The sequence below is a fragment of the Elephantulus edwardii genome, unplaced genomic scaffold (genome assembly GCF_000299155.1).
Source record: "Elephantulus edwardii isolate Elephantulus edwardi_28Jun2011 unplaced genomic scaffold, EleEdw1.0 scaffold00119, whole genome shotgun sequence".
NCBI lineage: Eukaryota > Metazoa > Chordata > Mammalia > Macroscelidea > Macroscelididae > Elephantulus > Elephantulus edwardii.
In genome coordinates this window covers 4782688-4789334 of record NW_006399869.1, presented here as the reverse complement: position 1 = coordinate 4789334, position 6647 = coordinate 4782688, and positions in this window count along the sequence as shown.

The window sequence follows — 6647 nt, the reverse complement described above, 5'->3', positions numbered from 1 at the left end:
ATATAGAATTGTAAAAAAATTAAAAAATAACTTTTCAAAACAAATATCTCTCTGAATGATGAATTCTACTGGCTTGTTCTCTTTATCTTTTTCTCTACATTTTGATCTTTTTCTCTGTAATTTTACATAAATGTAAATTGCATGAAATAATTTTTATCTAATATATTTGTCTTTTGGTTTTATGTCATAATTCAATAAAATAAAACATATTTTTCTGAAATGGGATAATTAGATATTAGACTATGACAATAGAAAAGAACAGAATTTCTAATACACTGAACAGTTTATTCTTTATTTTGTATGCCATTAAACTAAACTTTAGTTTCTCATTATTAATATTTCATGTCCTAGATAAGTGTCAAATTTATGAGTGTAATTTTAGGACTATCCCAAATTCATAGTAAGATTTATTTCACTAACAAAATCAGTAACAAATACAGTCTCATTTTGGCTTAGACATTTAAGAAAACTCCTTTCCTCAAGTTATTGAAAGCATTGTTTAATCAGAGTGCTGGTGTAGTTATAAAAATTTAATTTTCCACCATATACTAATTTAATATTAATTGTATTTTTTTGCAGTTTTACTAAAGGTTTCAATAATTTTCCAGTTTCATGATTATCAATGGCAGTAGCCAAAGGAGAGATGTGTCAGAATTTCCACACAATGTACTGAGATTCAGGTTGCTCTGGTGGTCTAGAGGTCCAGTGCAAATGCAGGTGGTTTGAATCCATTGCTCCATGGAGAAAGGCAGGCAATCTCTTCCTTGCTGATTTACAGCTTCTGAAAAGCCAGTGGAGGGTCATCTGTGATTTGATTACGACTGAAAGGAAACAAAGTATTTTTATCTTAACACAGGAGTTCAATTTTATTCAGTCTTTACTATCTGGTAAATGCCATGAGATGATTTACTTAGGCCTTTATAAAATGATGCAATTACTGTATCCATGTATAGACTAGTTAGCAATAAGTTGGGACTTTTGGTGTCTAGAACAGTGGGTTGTGCTGCTAACTGAAAGACGTACTATTGGAATCCACAAGCTTGTCCATGCAGTTGAAATCCACAAGCTTGTCTGTGAAAGAAAGATGACAAATCTCTTCCCATGTGATTTACAGTCTCTGAAAACTCACCTGACTGTGGGTTGAGTCAGTTCCATATAAGATGTTGTTGTTGTTGTTAAGTGCCGTCGAGTCGCAGGCAACTCATAGAGACCCTATAAGGAGAGTCCTCGACGCTTGGGTGTCTTTTATCCTCTCTCCAGGTTCGTAGGGTTTCTGGAGGCAAGCTATTATGGAAGTGGATGCCTCACCTCCTTCCATTCCATATAAGATAGTATGGGTGAAATGTTGTTAATAGCTATGAAGGACACTGCAGATTATTCTAAGTCATCATGGAGTATATCATAAAGTGATGTCAGAGTAAACTTTATAAAACCTACTGCCTTTGAGTTTGAACTGCCTCCTAGCTCACCTACCAGTAGGATTTTGTAGGCTATGTCCACAGGAGGAGATGTCCCATCTTTGTGCCTTTTAAAAGCTGGTGGATTCAAAACTCTAGAGAGGTATCACCTTTAGTTAGTAGCACAACTGTCTATTGACCACAAGAGAAATAATGCAAAATGAAGTGTAAAACTGGAACTAGAAATACTATTATGGGATGAGGCTAGTAGTAAGAAATTATAGCACAATCAATTTTGTAGGAAGTTAATATAGGAAGAAGTTGAACAGATCTGTAAGCTTAAACGTCACAGAGGACTCAAATTTGGTCATTATATACAAGAAAAGTAATTTTAAGTAACTACAGATTTTGGTTTTGGCTCTCTAAGTAAGTAAGGAGGCAATTGCAATGCTTGCCCAGAGAAGAAACATGATCTAATTAATGTTTAGAATAATATACTTGGGAGTGGATATGCACGATAAAGCAGCAATGAAGAAATAATGTAGTAAGCTATACAAGTAATGCAGTTAAGAAATGAATGTAGTTTAATAAGATTGTAACAATAATTATGATGAAAGAATACTTGAATTTCCCATGCTATTTTGTCTATTTTTCCCATGGGAAAACAAACAAAATTTCTATTGAATTTTTGTGTAAGACATGAGTGAAAAAAAGAAATCAGAGGCAATTTAATTTGGGGCATATTTATTTTGTGATCACAGTTAGATGTTAAAGAAACCCAATATGAGCAGTTAAAATGAGGTCAGGAGCTCATTGTGGAACAGAACCCTAAATTACTCATGTATAAGTTCAAACCGAGGCTGAAGAAAATTAAAACAAGTCAATTATAAATAAAATCTCATCTTGAGTCTCTACCATTTGAATTTAAAAATCATCTTGAGGATAGTTTTAGCACTGAACATCAATAATCAAATACCAAATGAACTGTGATATTACATTAAGGATATCATCCATGAAGAGAGCTAAAGGTCATCATGAAGAAGCAGGAGAAAGAAAGAACAAAAACGAATGTCAGAAGAGATTCTGAAAATTGTGCTAGAGCATTCAGAATTCAAAAGAAAGGAAGAACACACTGAAGTAAATGAGCTGAACAGAAGATTTTAAAGGGACACTAGAGAAGACAAAGCAAAATATAATAATGGAATGTATGGAGAAGTGACATGGGAAAATACAAAGGGAAGAACTTGCCGAGCATTTTACAAGTTGAAAGAACTTAAAAACAAATTCAAGCCTTGAGTTGCAATACTGAGAGATGCTATGGCCATAATCTTGAATGACCTAGGGACTGTCAAAAGATGGAAGAAATTAATTGTACCAAAAAAGAATTGGTTGACATAGAAATGCTTCAGAAAAATATCATATGATCAAAAGCCAAAAGTAATTAAAAAGAAGTTGAAGATTGGTAGAAAAATTGGCATAAAATAAGCCCCTAGTTATTGGTGAGATTCTAATTGTTTAGGTGCAACTAAATGATGCAGTCCTGGATATGCTCACCAGTCTATGTTAGGAAATTTGGAGGACAGCTGCTTTACTGAAAGAGATTCATATTTGTTCCAATAGCCAGAAAGGTGATCCAACGGAATATGGAAATTATTGAAAAATATTAGTATCACGTGAAAGAAAAAAATACTGCTGAAGATCACTGAAAATCAACTAGAGCATTATGTACACAGAGAACTGCTGAAAGTCCAAGCTGGGTTTAGAAGAAGGCATGGCACCAAAAATGTCATTACTGATGTCTGATGGATCCTGGCTGAAAAATAAATAATATCAGAAGAATGTCTAAGGTATTTGACTATTTAAACCATAACAAATTATGGTTAACATTGAGAAGAAATTGAGCCACAGAATACTTAATTTTGTTCATGCTAATCCTATACCTAGACCTAAAGACTAGTAAGCAAACAGAGCAAAAGGACACTGTTATTGTTGTGATGTACCTTCGAGTCATCTGCCAACTCATAGCAACCTCATGTACAACAGCTCTGAAGCCTGCTCTGTCCTAAGTCAGTCTCACTGACTGTGACACATCTACCCCCCTTTGCCCCAGTTACTGTATCAATCCATCCCATCTGGGGCCTTCCTTTCTTGTTCTGTCCCTCTACTCTTTCAAGTATGATGTCCTTCTCCAAGACGAGTCCCTACTGGCCACATGTCCAAAGTATATAAGATGGAACTTCAAAATCCTAGCCTCCACGGAAACACTCGATTTCACCTTCTCTAAGACAGACCTATTTGTTTTCCTAGCAGTTGAGGGTTATATTCAAGGCTCTTCTTCAGCACACAACTCAAAATCATTGATTCTTCTGTCATCATTAGTCATTGTCAAGTTCTCTGATGCATAACAAGTAACTGTGAAGACCATGGCCTGGGTCAGACACACATTAGACTCTGGACTGAGATCATTGCTTTTCAATACTCTGAAGAAGTCCCTGACAGCAGATATTCACATTATAATTTGTCTTGATTTTCCTGAATGCTGGTGCCAAGAGTGTTGATTATGGATTTGAGTAAGGTGAAATCATTAGCAACCTTGATCTCTTCTCCATTGATCACTGTGTTAACAATTGGCCAAGTGGTGTGAATCTTTGTATTTTTTTTTTAATTTAGGTTGCTTATTTTTCATTTCAATGAACATCTACAGAGATTTTGCAATTCCAGAATCTTTGTATTCTTGATGTTGGGCTTCATTCCATCTTGACCAGCACTTCAAGTTCTCCTAAGTTTTAGCAAGTAAGGTTGTGTCATCTGCATAATGAAGGATGTTGATGAGTCTTCCTCCAGTCCTGATGGCACATTTTTCCTCATAAAGCCAAGCTCCCAAATGATCTGCTCTGCATATAAATTGAAAAGGTATGGAGACAGGATTCATCCTTGACACACTCCTTTCCCAATTTTGAACCATGCAGTGTTCTCTTATTCTGTGTTTGAGGACTACTTTCTGGTCTGAGTATAGGTTTTTCATGAGTACAATCAAGTGTTCTGGGATTCCCATTCTCCTCAAGGTTAGCCAAAATTTGTTGTAATACGCATAGTCAAATACATTTGCATAGTCAATGAAACATGGACAGTCCTCTTGTACTTTCTGTTTTCTGTCAAGATCCATATAACAATAGTGATAATGTCTCTAGTGTCACAACCTCTACTAAACCTGATTTATATCTGGTAGTTCTCTGTCAATGTACTGTTCCAGTTGTTTTTAGGTAATCTTCAGCAAGATTTTGCTTGCATGTGATACTATTGATTAGTATATAGGATAAAATTGAGATTCTAAAATTATTTAAGCCACGCTGATATCATCAGAGCAATTTAAAAAATTTTTATTGGAAAGAAATATATGGAATAAATGTTATAAAGTACAAGTTTTGGGAACAAATTTATGGGTTTCTTTCAATATAGATAATAAGAAATGTGACTCGTGTGTTGTGTGTGTGTGTCTGTGTATCTATATATATAGATATCTAAACACATATATACACATGTAAATATATGTGTATACACACATATATAATACAATAAAGCTGTTTTGTGCAAATACTTGTTTGTATACTGATTTGATGGTTGAAGGAAATGTATAAGAGGAGAGCATAAAAAGCAGTTGTTGAAGCAAAATTCTATATATTTCAATGATTAAAAAGATTTTTTTTAAAAAAGCAAAGACAATGTATTTGACTAGGTGTTGGAAAGGTTTATCCATTAATCAATGTGCTTTTAATTTAAGAAACATGTAGTCATTCATATTACATGTTAGCAAAAACATATAACTTCTATACATAAGATTTTATAATTCATAATTGATCAAATGTTAAGTACATTTCTTAATTTATTCAGTAATAATAATACTCAATAAATAAGAATGAGAAAGCTTCTAAGTGTCCAAATCTAAGTTTGAGTAAATGAATTTTAATATTGGCATGAAAAATGTCATAGATACTTAGAGAATAAAACATAAAAAAAGATTCACTAATAAAAATAAATCTTACAAAATTTGGACAAAACTAAGTAATCCTTTAAATGTCCAACTAAAAGTAATGAAAATGACATGATTTATTCTTGTAATAGAATCCTCATAAATGACAACAAAAAACTTGTGGATTATGTCTTCACAAATACACAGAGAAAAACTATTAAACTCTGGTTTCCATTTAGCCCTAGGATCTGTTAGGTTGTTGATTTTAGATGCCAGCAAGTCAAGTACTATTCATTGAGAACCTATTAACAAAACAGCTAAAACTTACTCTGTGCTGTCCCATCCTTACACTTCTTGACACTCAAAAGCCCATTGCATCAGTCACCATGTCAGTTCACCTGGTTAAGCATCTTCCTCTCTGCTGTCAACCCTCCTCCCTTCCCAGCATTATGACCTTCTCCAAGGAATAAGTCCCCCCCGCCACAGCAATATTGCCTAAATATGTGAAGCAAAGCCTCATCATTCTTACCTCCAGGGAGCACTCTGGCTGCACATTCTCCAATACATGTTTGTTTGTTTGTTTGCCCATCCATGGGATGTTCAGCACTCTTCTCCAACAATAGAGCTCAAAGGTGTCAATTCTTTCTGACATCTTTATTCATTGTCCAGATCTCAGATGCGTAGCAAGTAATTGGAAAGGCCATAGCTTGAATCAGACAAACTTTAGTCCTCAATGAAACTTCAATATTCCTCAATAATTTGGAGAGGTCCATAACTACAGATTTTCTCAGTGCAATGTGTCTCCTTATTTCCTGATTGCTGGCACCCAGGGTGCTAATTGTAGATCTAAGCAAGATGAAGCTGTTGACAGTTTCAATCTCCTCTCCATCCATGACATTGTCTATCAGTCAAGTAGTAAGAATCTTTTTTTTTCTTGACATTGAGATTGTTCATACTGAAGGAATTTTGATCTACTTGAAAGAAAATATAACCATTACCTTTACCAGGTATTACTGAGTACCAATGCAACAAAATTAAACAGTCAAAAAAAGGACTTCATTGCTATGTAGCTATTATATCCCATCTTTGATGTATTATTCTAGACATACATATTAGAACAAAATAAGTCACTAAATGTGATGTTGTTCTAAGACACATCTGTTATTTTTATTGCTTTAGGTTCCATCAATTTGAATATAACTCATAATGACCCTACTATCTAAACCCTGTCTTATCCTGTGCCAACCTCACAATCTCTGACTCGCTCGACCCCGTAGCAG